The sequence below is a fragment of the Leptosomus discolor genome, chromosome 6 (assembly GCF_034619465.1).
Source record: "Leptosomus discolor isolate bLepDis1 chromosome 6, bLepDis1.hap2, whole genome shotgun sequence".
Taxonomy (NCBI): Eukaryota; Metazoa; Chordata; class Aves; order Leptosomiformes; family Leptosomidae; genus Leptosomus; species Leptosomus discolor.
The window spans coordinates 33,052,294-33,073,161 of record NC_141396.1 but is presented as its reverse complement, the minus strand read 5'-3'; positions in this window follow the sequence as shown (position 1 = coordinate 33,073,161).

Below are 20,868 nucleotides of genomic sequence, written 5' to 3'. Positions count from 1 at the left end.
CCTGGTCTTGTCCCTGTTGCATTTCATCCTGTTTTTCTTGAAGACTCTTTTCCTGATTTTTTAACATCTATTTGCACTAATGCTATACTTTTGCATTTTTATTTTTTATCTTTAAGAAGCATACTTTCAGTTTCCTCATCCGGATCATCAATGAAACATGGAGCAGATATGGGTCCAGAATAGAATAACACAGTCCTGTTTGATACATCCTTCCATTTTGGCAGTGAAACAATCATAACAATCTTATGTGGAGATGCTTTATTCACCCATTTTTATGTCATTGACTGACAATTTTTGCTATACTTTATCGGAATGTTACAGGAAATAACTCTGCTCAAGTCCTGAAGTATGGTCTCTGCTTCTACTCCCCTATCTGCAGACATTCCTGGTCTATTATAGTAGCACACTAGTCTGGTAGCATTTAGTCTTGTCAGATCAGGTGGTGCCTCACCCATCACCAAGAATTTTAAAGAAAGCCATTAATGGTTGTGAGATTGAGCAGGGGAAGAAATACAGCCTTGGTGAACCTGACAGAAAACCATAGGATCTAGGCTTAAAAGTCCGACTCATCACACACAAGCTGTTTACATTTGGTAACATTTAATGTGCTGTATAACCTTATATATACTCTGTTATTTATTACAGCCGTGCAATTTTAAACATCCTAATCTCTGGAAGACTTTTCAACAGGCAGACTTTGTGAATCTTGCGGAAAGGTTAGAAGAATTAGAAACAAATGTACGAGACTCAGAAATCCAGGAATTTTCACTCTTGGAAATTGCACTGGCAATTTCTGGCCAGAGCACAATCTGTCTCTTTTGGCTTTCAGAGGCAAAGTAATAAATTCACATCCTAAATCTAATTAGAAAACAACTACAAAGAAATATTTAAATATTACCAATTAGAAAAAAACACATTGATACTGCCTAATTTGTAAGAACAGTAATTAATAAATAGTAGCATGAATTAGAGTGTAGTTGGAGATGGAACTGTAAAGAACCAAAAAGACTGAGAATGTGAATACTGCACTGGCAATCTCTTTGTCACGCAGGTAATACCCTGCATTGCTGTCAAAGGAACTGCATTACCTATCTGTATATTAGAAAAAGTTGATTTATAATGTTTTCAATAAATTAGAATCTAAATACTAAATCCTGAATTTGATAACTATGTTCTTCCTTGCTTAAGAGCGAGAGACACTCTCTCTCTCTTCTTTAGAAGCCACTGGAGAAAAGTCCTTCTGGATTAAGAAAAGTTGTTCCTGTTCTGAAACTCCCTTCTTGCCACTGTAATTTTCATAGGTGATTTTTAGGCATTTCACATTCTTTCTATTTCAATCAGATCAGTTTAAAGTGGCAGGCAGGAAAAAGTGTCTTTATTAAAGAAGGAGAGGGTATCTAAAATAATTTCTGATATAACTTTGCCACTGAGGGGAGTTAATCCTTCACTTGAAATCAAATACATACTTAAGCAGTTTTCATCTATATTCCTAAACTAATAGAAATTAAATTACTGATAGGTTAAAGTGTTTTCTGGAGTCAGGTTCCAAATGGATTGAACTTCTTTATTAATAATTTTCTGGTCATTTTTGTTCTACTAGTATTTGCACACGTAGTGTACATGCTTAGCATCCTGCATAGCTAAAATGCTGCATGTAAGTGATGGATTTTTAAAATCTATTCTTCCATTTGTATCAGCAGATAAGATTTCATAAATTATAATAGTCCCTCAACTAAGAAAAATTCCCCTTTACACTGCACAGGTACTCTCAGTCACTCAAGGCTTTTGTATTGTGTAAAATGGCTGATGTAATTAATTCGTTTACACTTCAGTAGTAGCTGCTGAGATCTGCCTTCGGTTATCTACCAGAAACCAAACAGAAAAATGGGATTTGAGGATTTTTTTGTTTTCTCATACAAGCCTAATGCTTGATTTCATTACTATAAAGTTGCTTGCACTCTATGAGTCACTACTCTGTAAAAAAACCCATGTGGATAGATTTAGTGATTAAAACATGCTTGCTTTTATTCCACACAGCTACTCATCTGTCAGTTCTCAGCAGCCACACTCTTGCACTGTCAGGGCTCTGAGTGCAGTAAAAGGATTTATTTTCCCTGACCAGTCTCATCTGTGGCCCTACCTACACTCTCCATCCATGGGTCCAGTTGGTCCGTTTAAGCTTGGCCCTGAGCATTCAGTCCTGGTCTGAGCTACACTGGAGCTCAGCCTCTTGTCCTGTCTCTTGCGTGGTTGAACATTGGGCCTGTGCTGCAGGCAGGTGGTTGCCTGTCCTATCTCTTCTTGTTCCTGCCCTTGCTCCTCCCTGGTAGGAACGTCCATCTTGTCATAGGAATGCCCCTTATCAGCTGGCTGTACTTGATTTCTGAAAAGAAGCCCAAGTCTCAAGTGTCAATACTGCAAACCTTAATTGTCTGATTGTGACTGAAATGTTAAAGATGATTGTCCTAGGTTACAGTGTAAGATGTGCCCAAAAAAGTATTCTATTACCATCTTCAGGAGCTGTTGAGACGGGGCGGTGGGGCGGTGCTCCCTGCCTCCCCCCTCTGGACTATCTTCTGTTACTGGGCACAACAATGCCTTATCGCCTGACCCATCGATAACTCGCTCCTGTTCTATCTCCTGTTAATGGCCCATCAAGGAATTGTCTCACGACTCCCCATCCCATTGTGAGATGCTCCGCCCGGGGGGAAGGAGGCAAGCATTCCATGCTAAATATAAACGGAGAGCTCGAACACCCTAGTAGCCTTCTTCCACTGGATTCCCAGAGGAGTTTTTCCCCCCCACTGGAGTTGCAGAGGACAAGAGCTACCTACCTACCACTGGACCTTCGGAGGAAGACCAGACCCTTTTACAAGATCGCTGCTTCAACAGAACTACATCCATCGCTTCAGGAGGATTGCAGCCAGCATCTTATCGGACTGCTACTGCCACCCTAACAGGGTGTCAGGTTGTATTTCTGACTCTGTCAGTGTAAACCAGTGGGTTGTTTTTTTTTCCCTGCCTTGTGTTATATATATATATGTATATTAGTAAAGAACTGTTATTCCTGTTCTGCATATCTTCGCCTGAAGGCCCCTTAATTTCAAAACTATAATAATAATTTGGAGGGAAGGGGGTTGCATTTTCCGTTTCAAGGGAGGCTCCTGCCTTTCTCAGCAGACACCTGTCTTTCAAACCGAGACAGTGATGCTAGTGGAGCTGTACTGAGCTTTATATCATTTTTTTTTTTTTTTTTTGTAACACTGAGTGATATAGACATGATATCAGAGAAAAGAAAGAGAACCTCATGAGATGTGGTCTGAGCTCCAGGCAACTGTTTCTGCAATACCCTTCACTCTGTGTAGTCACCTATTCCTCCAGTATCAAATTCTACTCTTTCAGAATTTCCAGTGGCTTATTGCCAAAGTAACACTGATGTCTAATTTATGCAGGGATAAGTAGCTGAACAAAATATAGGGAGTGGAAAGTCACATCAAAACAAAAAAAAGGAATTTTTACTTTACTTTAGGAAATTGAAAAACTTGTTTAAGTTATTCTGTCTAAAATAATTTGTTGACTTGGGCAGACCTGATATTTCATTGGATCATAGAACTGCCTGGGGAAAAAAAACCTATTCTTGAAAAGATCTTCTCTTAAGTTTTATTCAATTCCATTCCCTTCCTAATACTCTTAGTAGGTTTAATGCCTTTGGTTTTGCATGATTCTTGAAGAACTTTTTGTTCTGTTTTCAAAGACAAAATAAACATATGACCTCTGGTAAAGTAAGGGAGACACAAGTTTCATGAACTTTAACACAGAACTGGCTGTGAGAGCAAAAAACGTCTTGTCCTTATGAGAAGATATGCGAGTACTCAGTAAGAGGCAGAGAGACTGCCTCATCATAAGCACAAGGAACCTGGTAGTTGAAATAATCTTTCTCTTGCATTATTTTTTTTTTTCTGCAGTGCGCCACAGAAGCTTAGTTTTGCTGTAGTAATTCAGAACAGGCAGAATTTTTAGGACACAATGTTTCTCAATACTTTCTATTTCCCATTTGTATAGCTATTACCTTAAATTCAGTGTAATACCTCTCTAAATGTTAAATATAGCTATATGTAAAGCAGTAGCCAAGCTGTACAAGTTGTATTGTAAGGATGTGTGAGAACAGTCCTGTTTCTTTTATTTCAGATCTCATACTTTATTATATGCTGTATAATTTGATCATTTTAATATCTAATTGAGGTGCAAGAGAGGAAGACTTCTTCCCTTTTGAGGTGTTGGGTCTACCAAGGGCAAGGAGCTATTTTGTGATTAAATTTTTGGTAAGACTAGTTAATTTTAATGCCCATGTTAAACATGGGCCATGACTGGGAAGAGAGTAGCCTTAGTTTTTCCACGGTATTTCTGTCTGAGGCAAATGCAGCCATCATCTAAAGTGGTGGTGGAGGAGGAGGAAGAGGAGCAGTAGCAGCCTGGCTTTGCAACTACAGCTGGCTCATGTGATACTAGAAATGTGCACCATTCATGTTGGTGCTAGTGGGGAGGTTACTAGAGGCCAGAGTACTCTATTTGCTGGTATATTGGCCTTATACAGAGGTGGGTTCAGCAAACCTTTTTTCTCTTCCTTATCTGTGTAACACTTTGAAGCAGACACTTACTGTGGAATGCCGTTTGGTATCGTATACTTTTACAGAGTCTTCAAAAGTCTGCTGTAAATAAGAATCATTTCAATAGTTGTAACAGTCTTGAGCCCAAGTGGTTCAAAGGTGATGCAAACCACCTTTACCTGATCTCTTCTGAACCTATCATCTTGAGCTATATCTTTCAGCTATATCTCCACCTGAATATATTTATTAAGACTTGGCTTGAGTTCTGTGTGTGATCCAGTAGGGAAACAGCTGAATAAAAACAACTGTTCACATTCAGGAGGTCAAAGATTTCATGTATTGATATTCTTGTTCCTTTTTTGTGTGTTTTCCTCTGCCTAAGGCTTAGGAATACACAGAGGACTACCTAAATCTTCAAAATGCATCAGAAAACGTTATGTACTTAGACGTAAAGATTTCTTTCCATTTATTCCTTTGGTCTAAACTGAGGAATGAAAGAATGGAGTGGTACAGCCATGTTTCTAAACACATGGGAAACAGCTATTCATCTGCAAGGGCTTTATCAGAATGATAATAGAACATGGGGCTTGGACCCTCAACAACTTTAAACTTGTATGGCTTCAAAGAAGCTGTGCTGACAGCTGAGCTTGGATGATTTAAATCAGGTGAAAATCTAATTATTGCAATAAAAATACCTTAGATTAAGCCAAGGTAATAGATAAAGTAGCATAGGTTCTAGCATAGAGTAGAATTAAAACCAGGAGTGGAAGAGGAGCATTGGCTGTTCCTACTATCCTAAAGACTGCAGCCAAACCAGGAAAGATTTAAGGAAATGACTCATAGTACTCAGAAGAAAGAAAAACATCATAGTAATGGCAAGAAAAGCTAGGTTAATGTAACCAAACTGTTGAAATCAAGTTTACTAGCCCACAGAGGCAGAGACAGGAAGCACTGAAATGACTGAATTACATTCCTGAAACAGGTCTGTAATAGTGTTTCATGAGGTTACTGACTGTAAATGGCCAAGAACTTCAGTGGACATGGAGGACTACAGGACTACATTTTGCTCTTGGACATTTTTACACAGATGTGTTAGAGTAAATGAACTCGCACATGTACAGATAAAGATTTGATCCAGAGATCTTAGTGTAACACATACTCTTTGGCAGTACCATGAAGCGTGTTCTTTAGTTTGCATAATAAATGCCTGACTCTCAATTTGCTAATATGCTACTTTTTAAAATGTTCCTTTCAAAAAAAAAAAAAAAAAAATCCCATGTTTTGATGATTTCCAGGCAAATGTTTGTATTGCTCATAAAAAACCAAACCAAACCAACCAAACCTCTAAACACAATTATTAGCAAGACTAATTATGTATGATTGCTTGCTATCTTACTGCATGAATGGGCTGCAAAGAGTAAAGCTGAACCTGGGCTTCCACTGTAATTACTAAGATTGTATGTTGACATAGAATTCATCTGAGAAATAGTTTAAGCCATAACTTAGTATTTATTTCTGAACTTGGACAATTAATTTAACAGTATTTTTCTGGAAATATTGGTGTTTCTTTCAGCACAATTTCCAGTGTTCCTGTGGTTGCAGATAGCAGGGTTGCCTGATTGATAACCATTCTTTTCATTTTTAAAGCTGGTGACAAGATGGAGGTAGTGGACACAGGTTAGCACACAGTCCTGAACAGATTTTTATTTAGAACATGTTCACCTTAAGGGTGGTGAGATACTGAACACGTTGCACAGGAGGAGTGTGGGACTTCTGTTGTTGGAGATACCAGAACTTGACTGGACAAGGCTGTGAGCAACCTGATCTAATTGGCCCTGCTCTGACCATGGGTCTGGGTTTGATCTTCCACTTTAATTCAGTATATGATCCTATTTTCTTCTTATGTGAAACATACTGAGGGTTTTTTCTGAATTTACATTTCGAACCATTGTATGTTCTTATTCTAGAAACTTCATCCAGATGACAATTTTCTAGTTTACTTATAAGGGTGTTGTGTGGAACTTCATTAAACGCTTATCTTACTATATATTACATCTGCTAGTTGAAGCCATGAGATATTCTTTATGTCCTAATTGTTAAAAAATCACTTACTAATAATTTGTTCTAATATCATCTTTGATTATCTTTCCAGCCTCACACTTTTTTCTGGCTTTGGATTTGGTGTTGTGCTTTTGTTGTGTATTTCTTTTGTATGTAATTTTTTTCCTGAGGACTGCAGTGCATGGTTTTTTCTTTTTTTGTTTTAAAAGATGGTCCCTCATATATCACTTGCATGGAGTGATAATAGCCTTTAGGAAATACAGCACCTCTACTGTGGTACCTGGAGCAGCTTCTTTTCTCTTGTTCTACGTGATGCTTTGATTCCTATAGATGAGGGACATGGGGACAGAGTTAGGTTTGGCATGAAGGACTTTTTAGTGTCTAATGGAAGCAGCAACTTGTCTCTCCCCTGGAGCTACATGTTACAATTTGCTGGTATCAAGTAGACAGTCATCTTTTGTAAGGTTGACCACACTAACATTGTTTTTCTGCTGAGCAATTTTTGTGGCAGCAGAAGAGACAGATCTACTTTCCAAAATGCTAAACTGGAGGCTGCTGGGGTTATTGTCTTTCTGGATTTAATCATAGGTGAGTGCATAAAAAAAAGGATTCTGAGAAAACCAGTGTAATTAGGCAGTCAGTTTAGATTAATTTACAAGCACCTCATTTCTTTTTGTGCCCCCTGGAAATGCTTTTTTACTTGTTGCTTTCTCCTAGGTTTTAGTCTTTCCGCAAAGCTGCAAAGAATATTTGGATTAAAGCAGATTTGCTTTTCAGGAAGTGTTTGGAGTAGTGACTATCTAGGACTACCAGTCACGAGTCGCCATGGACCATACAGGAGGTATAAATTACAAGTAGTTTTGCAAATGTATTTTTACATGTATAACTCTGCCTCTATTCTGAGTGAATGCCATAGGGTTTTAACTGGTTCATTCACTGGAGTAGTTTCAGATATGCAGGTATGTCTTCTATAGCCATCTGAGGGGCACTGAGAGGCTTGGATGGCTTTGAGGTATGTGGCTTGCTGCACTCTGTCCCAGCTACCAAAGTATGTAGCAATATTTTACTTCTCTGGATGCATATTGCACTTCTGTATACAGTTATAATATAGAGCTACGCGTGGATAAAATGCAAAATAATAAAACAGTCTTCCATTCTTTTTTTTTTTTTTGTCTTAATATGTGCACTTTTAAAAAAGTTGAATTGCTAACTTGACTTGGTTAACCCTAGGGGAAGGCCTTTTAATGATTAACTTAAATAGTTATGGGAGTTTTGCACATTTTGCTCTAAGAATGTTATGCATTTTATACTAAAATGGGCTGAGTGTGTCTTATCTGACTCTGGGATATTTAAAATTAACAAGTCTTTTAATATCCAGTACAAAACCACTGGCTGAGACCACTGAACCAAATTAATTTTATGAGGTGCAGCAGTGATTCCAACTAATAAGAGCAATGCCCTTCCATAGGGCCATCATGTGCAAGAAAGAGCTGGTGGAGTTAGCGAAGAGAAGTACAATTTCAGAGTGATGTAAAGCAGGGAGATGGGGGCTCACTTATCAGATGTAATATTGCAATGCAAGGGCTTCTGCATAGATGCCGCATGCTAAATTAAGCTCACTTAACTAATCTTCTGAACTCGCTGAACAAAGTGAATAGTGCTGGAGTGGCAAAGGGCACCTAGGTCTTGAGGTGAGAGCAGATGAAAGGTGTGTAATCATTCATATATAGAAACACTCCAGAAACTGAGTACAGCAGACAAATAGTCCACCAGTGGATGTACAGTTACTGCAGTGGCTCTGAACATTGATGTAGAGGAACAGACTTCTTAAATCCCCTTTGAGTATAGTAGCCAAGAGACTCAGTTGTAATATCCTGTCCCTCAGGAGGGAGGGTGAGCAGGATTCAGATCCCTGGGGTAGGCACTCTTGTGGTACCACAGTATTAATGTTTAGCTAATACCATAAACACACAACTATCCTGAAATAGTGAAAGCTGATTCCTCATACATTTCTTGATATTAAGATAGCTAGATGATTCTAGAAAATATATAAGACTATAAAGAAAAGCCATCATTTGCTATGCTGCTTAAGCCTGGCTTTATGCATACAAATAGTCACTAAAATCAATAGGCTTACTTATGTGTCTGTTTAAGTGTGTTGCTGGAATGGAGTCACATACTTTAAGCTACAGAATTTTTCAGGGATAAATCCCCAACAAAATTAATAGCACAAAAAGGAGGAGATAAAAATGTGTATTCGACTGTTGCTATATGCAAGTCAGCCCAAGTTTGACAAGTGGAGCATATTGTGCAGTGGGGACTAGTGTTTTGGTAGGTGGATTGTTGCTGACTTAGAAGTAGGCATTTTAATTCATGGCACAGTCTTCTGAATACTCTTTTCTGCATTTTACTAGGGAAAAAAGGTGTATAACGGCAGTTAGGAAAACCTATCTACTACTAATATTCTGGTGGTGTGGAAACATTGCCAGTTAGGTACCATTAACATTCTGGTGAAAACTCATCTTTTTGCATCATGGAGCTGATAAAACAATAGCTAATCATTGAAAAATCTCCATGTGCTCATACTAGATTAAGTTTCACAAGCAACATTCCTGTGTCTTACAAATGAGCTGCCATGGCACTGCGATTCCTGAGCTATGAGAAAATGTTTTCTTTGGTTTACAGGTGGGTTAATATTGGAAATTCCTATTAACAGTGCCAGATATTATTTGCTCTGATAAGGAACATCAGTTTAGTTTTTATCTTGTGTTTGAGAGAATTACATCAGTCGTTTACACTCAGATAGCATGGAGGTAGTACATTTCAGAATGATCTTTAGTTTTTTTGAATCTTCCTACTGTAGTTAAAGATAACTTTAGGCAGGTACAAAATGTGATTTTTTCACATCTTTGTTTTTTCTTCCTTGTGACACATTAATTAGATCAGAATTGTGTTTTAAAACATCTGCCTGTTTTTTACACTTAATAGCTCAGGTACTACTCTTAAAGACAATACTATAAATGAGGGATTAGTTAAATTAGTGATTTTCAGTTTCATGACAGTGAAAACTGAGTCATTGGGAAAAGATTGCATTTCTAAACAAACATCTTTTGTATATGCAGGTATTTTAATGTTTAGTCTGTTCTAAGTATTTGGGGATCATTTTCCATAAATTTTGTTTACTTTGGTTGGAACATGCTAGTCTCCATTGTGATCAACATCTCTGGCTGGAAATCTTGAGGAAGATGAATTGGTTCTCAGGCTTTGTAGGGATTTTTCATCTCACTTCACTAGTGGTGTGATTTCTTTCAGGCTTTTTCCTCAGTAAGTGGCCTGTTCGCGATGTTCCCGCAGCCTTTAATTAGGCTGTGCTCCCACTAGAACAAAACAGAGGTCTGTAGTGTAATAAGTGAATTCTACTCTGGTAGGGATTGCACAACTTGACCCAAGGGGACCTACGTCTGAGGAGTGACTGCAGGGCTGTGACTGATCAAAAAGCAAGCATCTCTGCAATTGGCTTGCCTATGAGTAACTGTCATGTAGTGTGTTTTGCTATCACCCATAGCTTAAACCTTAGAACAGTTGCAGTAACTGGAAGCTAAATATAAAGGACCTAAGCAGTGGCTTTCAACATGCTGAATTCAAATATAAATGCAGCCTGAAGTGACCTGTGGACCTTTATCTTCCTTGCGAGATGAATATGTGATTAAACCAAAAATTAACCCAGAAAAATACCTTGTGAAGAGTATAATGACATTGACCTGGTTTGACACGTTGACATAGTACAGTGGGAATAATCCTTGACTGTTTATATAGCTCTTAAGATGATGTAATCAATTTTACAGTATGAATATGAAATATTGTTTAGTTTACAAATGTGTTCCTCATGTTTTTTCGTTAGTTCTGGTTCATTGTTGTGAATATAATTATTTTTCCATTTTGTTGTCAAGCAGAATGCCTAGAGATTCTTTGGTTAAGGCATGGTATGAATACACATTGTGTCTACAGAGTCTGGGTCTTAATACTCCTGTGAGTAAGAACACGGGACCAGGCTCAGTTGCATAGTCAGGTATATCAGTAACGTGCGTAATGTACCAGTATTTTGGCTGTTAATTGCAGCCTCATGTTTATCCAGCATTACAAGGATGTTGTCTTAAAAAGCAATCTGCAATTAATTAAAAAAAAATTTTAAATAATTTGCTACATTTTTCTTATCTTATGTAAGACACATATTTTTCCACTCTGACAAATGAAATAAATAAGCTACTGCAGGATTTTTCTGTAATGCTGGAAAGTAAATGTACCTCTAATAGTTTATGGTGGCTTGAAATCAGCATTGATAGAATGCCTAAAAATTCCTGCTTCCTGTTGAAAGCACATTCAGCACACTGGGACACATTTGTCTGGATGCGATATGTAGAAGGTCTACTTCTTTTATTTACACTAGATTTTCAGTGATTCCTGTTATTTCAAACCACAAACACCCACACAGCTATGGTTACTTGGAATCTGTCTTGACTGGAATATATCAGGAGTAATTGGGTTGTTATGCCATCTTTTGTTGATAATTGAAAACTCTTGGGTCTGACACAAGAAGTTAACAAATTCCCTGTACTTAGCCATATGTTTTAGAAGTTCTTGCAACAGCAATTTTCAGGTCATTTGTCTAGCTGGAATTCGAGAAGAAACATATGGCTACTGCTTATGTCCTGCCTTACTGTTCTTAGGAGTATTATTTCATAAACAGAAAAGAGCTCATTAGCTGGTAAATTATTCGTAGACCTAGCTGGAATTGTACTAGATATGCACAGGGACATTTGAAAGGGTCTGTTTATATAGCCGACGTTTGGAATTGTCTGGCCAGAGACATATTTCTCTTTTCAGTAAGATAAATAAAACACTACAAAGCCATTCATCTCAGTTAAATCAAACTGTATGGCAATTTCACATTGAATACAAATCATGTGTGATTAAGAATAGAAAAAAATTTGCTAATAAAGAAATCATGGATTTAGTGGTAACTTGCATTCTGATGAGCTGTGTAAAGCTATCACTTATAGTCTAGTAGTTTAAGTGCTCATATGCATAGCAAAATTGACCTTTTTAATTTAGTGGCTACATCTGCTTTAAGATTATTCCAGATAACAGTCCCAGTAGTCCTTCATATTAATGTTGAAATATTCTCTGGTGCCACCTAATGGTAAAATTTTTCAGTTACTTTAAAGTGAGAATATACAATGGGTACCCACCACATTTATTACTGCACTGGGGGTCCATCAGGATCAGTTCTGTGGCCTGAATAGAATCTACATGTAAGAAGAAAATGACTCCTGAAATTGCATCCAGTCAAAACATTTCACAGTTAAGGGGAAAAGTACCATAAACCATGTGCTACTACCTTTAACTGTTTTAACTGAACTGGTTTTTAAAAGGTTTGGATGCAAGCCTGAACCAAACCAAGAAGAACTTAAATCAAGGCTGCATTCTGAAAAAAATCCATAACTTTGTAAAAGGCCAAATGAAAAACTCAATATGCTGTTCACCCTTATTCTATTTGGAACAGAAAATTCAGATAGGGATCCTAGGTTTGTGTCTCGATTTTTTTTTTTTTTTTTTCTTTTTCTTCTCTGTATTCTAGCCACAACGTTGCAATTTGCTGGTCCTGCAAAATTTCCAGGAAGCAGAAAGAAGCCCCTCTGTGGGGATATATAGTACGGAGACATGGCAATAATGCCACTTATTTTGCACCATCTTCATAGCCTCTGAGCATTTCAAAGCAGTTGTGCTATCTGCACAGTTGGCAGCTCCACAGTGAACACTCCACAGGGCAGACAGTGTGCTGGAGGATGTGCGAAGGGACCCTGCTGCAGCAGGTGAGGGTTGTTACAAAGCAAGCCAAAAGAGATCCAAAACTCTACAAAGTCTGAGGCTTTTGGAGGAGGTCAGATTCTTGTAGATGAATTATAGCCTAGAAGCCAGTCTCTTCACCTGTCCAATGTAATCCTTAAGAGACATGGATCTGCTCCTTCCTATGTGAAGGCTGTAGGTGATTCTTTCTAGTTTCCTTCTCATACACTTATTTGGTCTTTCCATTATTTTTTTATTCCATTTACTTACTTTTAATTATGCTTTAGCAGTGGAACATGAGCATGTTACAGCTTTACCATTGGATGTCATTGTGCCTTGCTGTGACAATTTATATACTTTTCTTGGGGACTGAGTGGGAAATTGTTCTATTATGGGGCAAAAAAAGTATCTTCCTGTTCTAAATGAAGTAAAAGTGTATGTGAATATTTTGCTAAAGTCTGTAGAGAAAGAAACTGTATGGGACAATAAAATATGTAATTATCCTTGTAAGAAGCTAGTGGGAGGAGACAGTGTACCCAAAGGATGTTGCAAAAGAACTACTTAATTGTTTCTCAATCCTCTGGAAAAGAATGTTCAGTGTGTTTTGACTGATCAATTCTGCTATCACACATTTTCTGAATATCTGGTTAAGATGTAATTAACAGAGTTGAGGCAAATAAACAGCAATACCCTAGAGACAAGGAAGAGTTTTATCCAAATAGCTGAAATTTTGGGTTTGCTGCCAGCTTCTGAGAATCAAAAGGCTGTTAAATAATGTAATTGTCATTTGCTGTAGTCAGATCTGACTACCCAATACAACATGAGCTGTGGATTTCCACTCTAATCTCCTGTTTTGAACTACAGACTTACAGGATTTTTTGCATGTTCTGAGCCACCTTTCAATTCCATCTTTGAGTCCTTTCTTCAAGAATAACTACCCTTGCAAACAAAAACTATTTGCATGCATAGAGGTTCTGATATTGCTTCTAAAGAAGTTTCATTTCAAAGTGGAACTGTCTGCTTTTTAGCTATAGAGTAGTTGTATTTGGGGGTTAGAAGCAACTTCTTTGTAGCTAATTAAATTCTACTCTGGGACAAAAAAAATCCGCTACCTTGCTTCTTTCTCCCAGGTATTCTAGAAAGTTGAGCATCAGTACATGTGAATAACGTGGATAAAGTAGTTGCTATAAAAGTAGCGTTTTGCTTTGCGTAAGCATGACTAGGGAGGAAAATATTATGGGCCAAATTGTTTGCAGATGTAACTGTTGTGGTTTCATTGAGTTACGGACAGATTTTAAAAGATTTTCTCCCAATAGGAGGTATGTGCAAAGCATTTCTCGTGGACTAACCAATTTGTGGGTTCTCAGTCTGAGCTGAGAAACTGGCACTCTATGCTTTTGGAAATCTGGCTTTGAGGACTGTGCAACATTACAAAACCAGAGGTTTTGGCCCACTTATGAAACTAACTGCCTGAATACAAATCTTTGAATTTTTTTAGGTCAACCCAATAATAAAATTGTGTTTCCTTCTTTGATTTGTAGATAAAGGAAGTAATCCTTCTCTGTGGGTGGATGGCTGTTGTCCTCAAAGGCACTAGTCACTGACAGTAGTGCTTAATATTGGTTCCCTCTTTGGTTGGGGTTCTATATGAAAAAAAAAGCCAAGGAATCCTTGGAATTAACAAGTCGGAGGCCACACTGGTACTTCCTATCTTTAAATTGGGTGTTTTTCTCAACAATGGTACCACCTCACCTGTGCTGTGTGGTATCACGTTGAGTGTTGCCAGGCTGGTTTTGACCTATGTGTCCCAGCAGTAAGTGAAAAGCAGAAGCGCTACACTTTGACTATTTGCTTCAAGTCCCTGTTTTGGTTTTGTGGGGGTTTATGTAGCTGATCTTTTACCTGTGAAATCGGGTCTAACAGCACATTACCTAAAGTGTGCTGTGTGTAGTTATTTTCAGAGGCCCCTAAAGGAGACTCAGATTGAGTTATTTCCTTAGAGTCATGGTCATGGTACAGACAACATGCTGCGTGCTGAGTTCTCCTACTTGTGTGAGTCATGAGCTACAGGAATACTAGGGACTTAGTGGGTTTATACATTGGCGCTGGATCTTGGATGACAGAAATTAATCAGCTAGTGAAGCTCAACCAAGCACAATCTTCCTTCTGCTGGAAAGAGAATGAAAAAGTGATTGGTATCAGTTACCACTGTGGTGCTGGTGCCTGGAAAATGCTACAGGAAGGGCCAGGACTGATGTATCCCACTGGCAGCCTTTATCAGGGCTCCTGCAGAGCCCTGCTGAAAAATGAATATCATTCTGGAGAAATCTCTGTCCAGGCAAAAAGACTTCCTGAGTAGTAGGCAACTTACAAAAACGGGAGCCGGACGCAAAATGTGGATCTAGGCTGGGCCCTTTCTTTCCTTAGAAGCTTCTAACAAACTCACATTTTTACCTCATTATCTTCAGATTCTTTATGCTTTTTTTCTGCTCCCACCCTCGCCTCTTAAAGTCTCCTTTCCTGCTGGGATCTGCTTTCAGCGTAAATTACCGTAGGAGTCTGAAACAACCCTTTTCGAACTGAGCTCCCAGGTCACCTTCTTGGATCCCCTCCTGTGTCCCTGATACAAATACCTGCAAAAAGAAACAGTGCTCTCTAGTGCCTAGCTCCTCGGTCTACGCTGCTGTCAGCTAGGGGAAGGCTATCGTTGTTCAAATGATTTTGTAAGTTTGAGGTCGAGGAGCAACATTGCAGAGAACCTTCCTCAGATCAAAAGTAGTATAGGACAGGGTATACAGTTTTCCAGGGATGGCTCTTAGTGCCTGTAAGCAAATCCTAGGTCTCACACAGAGGCTACAAAATCAGTGACCAAATTCCTTGACGAACAAATTGCTGATAAACAGGGATATGGGGCCTGTTGCCCATATCCCAGAGTATTGCTGGGACATAAGTTCTGGTGGGAGGTAAGTCACTGTGAAGTGTTCTATGAGATAGGTAGGTAACATTCCAGAGAACCTCCCTCTGGGAAACGGCATTATAGAAGATACAGGGTTGTTGGGGGGTGCCTGGGATCACAACTTGCTGGGCTGATTGTGTCTGAACTAACACTCCACACTTTAATCTCATGGAATCTTTGATGGTCCTTGGCACCTCTGTATCTCTCTGTTTTAAGGGGCTTTGGCCCCGTCGGTGGCGGCAGTCTTGAATGTCTCAGAGGCAGTGGCAACACTGGTGTTACAGTCCTTTCTACAAGTGCCTTTTTGTTCCTCAGCTGTATATTTTATGTGCTTTAATTTTAAACAAAAAAAAAACCCAAACTCGAAACTCTTGAAAGACTAAAAGAAAATAAAGTTGTAAGCTCCTTGGATTTTTCTTCTATCTGTTCTGCCTTAATAATCTTATCAGCGAGATGCTTGACTTGCTAAATTTGCTGAAATATTTGCTCCTGATAAGCCTTACCAAGTAAGCTCTTTCTGCCTCTCCCACAGCCTGACAGTGCCCCCGCAGGCCTGGCAGCAGCACGGCATTTCTTCTGCTGCCTGGGATGCTCACCCATCTCCTGGCAGCATAGGCTGCTGGAGGGACAGCAGCTCACGCCAGCAGTGTTTGTTAGCCCAGTGTCCTCTGGGCTCATCCTTCAGTTATGTCATGTTTCTTTGCAGAAGAATGCAATGCAGGAGTGTGACATAGTTATTGCTTGCCTCTTCTAGTAAATTTAGCTGCTTTTAAAAATGCTATTTCTTAATGTTCTGAGACACTTACCCAGGAAAAAACTGTTGTTTTGCAAGTGAAGCACATTCACCTGTGCTTTGTTACACTGACTTCTCAATCCAGCATGTGCAGAACAGATAACACTGATGAGCAGCCGTGCATCTTTTGTTCATCTTCATCCCCAAAGATAGAACAATCTATTTTGTTTTGACTGGGTTTGTTATGTTGCTGAATGAGTGTTCAGCTGCTAAGTCATCCATTTTTGTCTAAATGCCAGAGCTTCAGTTGCTGTAACAGCACCTGAAAGCCTTTGGCATTTTAGGGTCACTGGTTTGGACTTGCTGTCAGTGCTAATATTATTTGGCTTCCAAAATTAGATTTTAAGCCTTGTGCAAAGCTGCATGTGGCCAGGATGTTTAACTGCAGTGCCATGGCTCATAAATTCTGCCCACTAAAACCAAACAATTAATAGTAATGAAGCCCAAAATGGAGGTGATGTGTATACATGTAAACAAACACACTGTGAAAGCAATTAGTGAGTGGGATTTCAGTCCAGCACCTGAGCCCAAAATAGCAAGATTATTTTTAACATGTTCCTTAAGATAGAAGCAAGTGTTTTGAATGGGAAGGCATTAGCCAGGAAAAAAAATACAAAGATGAAATAAAAAAAACCTTGCTCAAAGCTGTGAATGCATCCTTGAATGTATTTTTTGGGCAGATAGGGAACAATTTCTAAGAGACTACCCAATTCACTTTGAAGGGTATTTACATTTGTTAGGAAACTCAAAGTAATAGGGAAAGAATAAATGGGCTATTAAATAGAGGAGGAAAAAGGAATGACAAAATAGATGATTCTCCATTTCAGTTAAATATTAACTCATAAGTGTCATCAGTCCTTGAACCCAGTGTCAGAAACCTCTACACTGGTTTTAGCAATATCTTTCAACAATGAGCAATTACTGCCTTCAGTTATGTTTCAAAGTTTCCAGCAACAGCAGTTGTATGAAATACTGGAAAGAGACCCTTGCTGTACTGGTTTGCAGCTTATGGGCATACACAATGGCAAACTTAGAAGCCTGTGCTTTATTATTTCTTTGTTTCAGATACCAGCGCCTCATTTCCAGAATGTAAGTGGTGATTTGTGAGACTGAGCCCACAGGGAAAGGTGACATGGATATGAAACCTGTTTTCTCTTTATTACTAGCCCTCTGTTTTTTGGTATCCCTGATCCCCACTTCCCATGTGGAGGGGTGGCTTAGCAATGGGAGCAGTTCTGTAAAAATGCTGGGAAGATAAATGGCCTCAGGCTTTAATCTCAGCTGTGACAGGGCTTGAGATACAATAACTGGAAGCACAGAAATGCTGAGACCCAACACTGAACACCAGGAAAAATACTTTGGCCTGATAACAATGTTGAGGACTTATTTTAAATGATCTACAAAAGCAGAACATCACTCTTGAAATATTCTCTATGAAGACCTGTCTGCAATTCCTATGTGTCTTGGTTTGAAAGACAGGTGTCTGTGGAGGAAGGCAGGAGCCTCCCTTGAAATGGAAAGTGCAACCCCCTTCCCTCCAAATTATTATAATTTTGAAATTAACGGGCCTTCAGGCAAAGATATGGAGAATAGGAATAACAGTTCTTTACTAATATATATATATATATATAACACAAGGCAGGGAAAAACAAACAACCCACTGGTTTACACTGACAGAGTCAGGAATACAACCTGACACCCTGTTAGGGTGGCAGTAGCAGTCCGATAAGATGCTGGCTGCAGTCCTCCTGAAGTGATGGATGTAGTTCTGTGGAAGCAGCAATCAGGTAAAAGAGTCTGGTCTTCCTCCGAAGGTCCAGTGGTTGGTAGGTAGCTCTTGTCCTCTGGAACTCCAGTGGGGGGAAAAAAGCTCCTCTGGGAATCCAGTGGAAGAAAGGCTGCTAGGGTGTTCAAAATCTCCGTTTTTATTTGGCATGGACTGCTTGGCTCCTTCCCCCCCCTCCTCGGGCGGAGCATCTCACAATGGGATGGGGAGTCGTGAGGCAGTTCCTTGATGGGCCATTAACAGGAGATAGTCCAGGAGCGAGTTATCGATGGGTCAGGCGATAAGGCATTGTTGTGCCCATTAACAGGAGATAGTCCAGAGGGGGGAGGCAGGGAGCACCGCCCCACCTGGTCTCAACAGCTCCTGAAGATGGTAATAGAATATTTTTTTTTTCCTTTTGGCACATTTTACACTGTAACCCAGGACACTATGTGACTTAGATTCAGTGGGGATGGGGAGCAGATGAGAAGAGCTGATGACAGCTTAGGACTGAAGGAACTGTGCTTCCCTAGAAACTCAGCAAGAAAGACTGCAGAAGGCATAAAGAAAAAAAGGAGGTAAATGTGGCTTAGGAATTGTTTATGGTCAGATGCAGTAGGCAAGCCCTAGTCAGTTGAGAGGGAGAGGAGATGGAAAGATGTCAAACAGCTTTGGAAGAGAAGGGCTTCTGAGTGTTGAAGACGGGGAGCTGTGCACTTGAGGAGTTGGTTAGGGGTAGGAAAAGCACCAACGGTGTAATGGAGCACCTTTGGTTTTGTTGTGGATAAACCTCTGAAACTTCACTCCCAGGACAGCAGTCAGCAGTGACACCCAACTTAAACCAGTGCACCCAAAGGCTGACCAAAAACCAGGGTATGGGCATGAGTGAATTGAAAAGAGGTTTGCAGTCTGGTGAACGCAGGCAGAATCACAGTGGAAAAAATCAGTGGAGAGGAATATTCCCTGCTAGCAGCTCCTGGGGTCTGTTATTACAGATCATAGCTAGCTGCACACATAAGAGAAGTGGGCTTCTACCTAGGGGGCAGGTTGCCTGCTTTGCTTACATTAGAGGCAATGGGTTTTGACAGAAGAGCATGCTCCTGTCTATAGCCAAGCTCTCTCTATTGTGCACAGGGGCCTTTTCTGATGGAGGGACTGGTATGTGTGGGTGGCAACTCCTCCTGTGAGTAAGGGATGAGCATCAGCCTTCCCAGGAGCAGCAGTACAGTACGTCTCTGCTCTGCTTGCGTCACAACCTGGGCTGCAGGAGCAGTAAGTTGTAGTCTTCAGAGCTCCCTACTGGTCTCTGCATGTGGCAATGGCCAGGGAGAGGTGAAGAGGAGCTGGTGAAGCTGGGAAGAGGAAAATCTCTTGGCTCTTCTCAAAGTCCCCCTGAATATCTGCTCACCTGCAAACCTGCACTTCCTTCCCTCCAGGGTTTGATTAACTGTCAGTCAAATCAGTTCTACACCAAGCCTTTGCTTATGTGTCACCTCTGACTGCTCAGCTCTCTTTCTGCCCTCTCCCAGACTCTCCTTCTATCTCTTCCTAAGACCTCTTGGCTACTGCCCTAAACCAAGGTTTTGCTGGGAAGTCTAAAGCGAGTTCTGTTGTGAAAGATATTCTTTAGTAGAGGCATTGATATCAGGCAAGGTGCCAATGTATCTTCTAAGTGACATTTTTGCGGTATTTATGTACAGAGGGCAAAAGCAAGGGTTAATGCTTTGACAGGCTGAGGGCAGTGGGTTAAGAGTTATTGTATCTGCAGTTAAACAGATCTCCCTGTTCTTCCTCTATTATTACTATTGTTGTTATTACAGTCATTTGTAGGGCATCTAAATGAAGTTCATCCAGATTATAAATGCCTGAAATTGAAAAGGAAGGCAGAAGAAAACATTAAGACTTCCAAGTGGAGATGACCTCTGTTGCTCTTTGAGCTCAGACTATTTTTGGCAGGAAAATGAAGAGAAGGCTTGCCTTGGAAAGAAGGCAGTGTAGCTGCCAGCCCCTGTAATTAGCCAAAAGGCCCACTGAGTATGGGGAGAAGGTCACAGAGCACATGGCTCCTGCCATGGCACTGCTCAATCCAGAACAGTGCCTGCAGGAATGTAAAGCCTAGCCAAAGCCCAGATATCGCAGCTGATCCCATGCAAAGGCCAGAACCCTTCTTCTGGGACTAATGAGTCTGCTAATGTATAGCATGCACAATGCTATTAGTCTTTGGAGCAGGAAATGCATAAATCCTGTGTGTGTGCACAGAGGGCTGATTCAGTCCTCACCAAGGGCCTCCAAGCGTGCCTGGAGGTAATAATTATGCAGAGTAAACTAGAACCTTGAGGATCCTGAATTGCAAGTGAACTTCTGAAATATGCAATAATGGAATTAATCATTTATATCTTTGCTTAGTATAATTGTAGAGGAAAAAGAGTTACAGCAGGCAAGATTTCTCTGGCAACCTCTGGGTCAGTGAATTTCCCATATCTCTTTACAAATAAACTCTAGACCTGGCAAGAGCCTGTGTACAAAATACTTTCTGCTGATACTGGAAATTGAACATAAGGGGTTTTCTACAAAGACTTTAAAGTTTAGGGGTTTTTATACTGTGTCTCCTGTCATCTAAGAAAGGTAATCAAGGAAACAAGACAACAAAAAAGTGTTTGTCAGGATTTTTACTACAAATATTTTCCCTCCATGATATTTAATAGGAAAACCACATTTAAGTTTTCCTAAAGCAATGCATTGATTGATATAGGCTGGGTTAAGGATGTAAAGAGTGAGTATATTACACTCAGGAGTTACATGGTGATAGACATGGGCTTTGTATCACAGACTATAGATA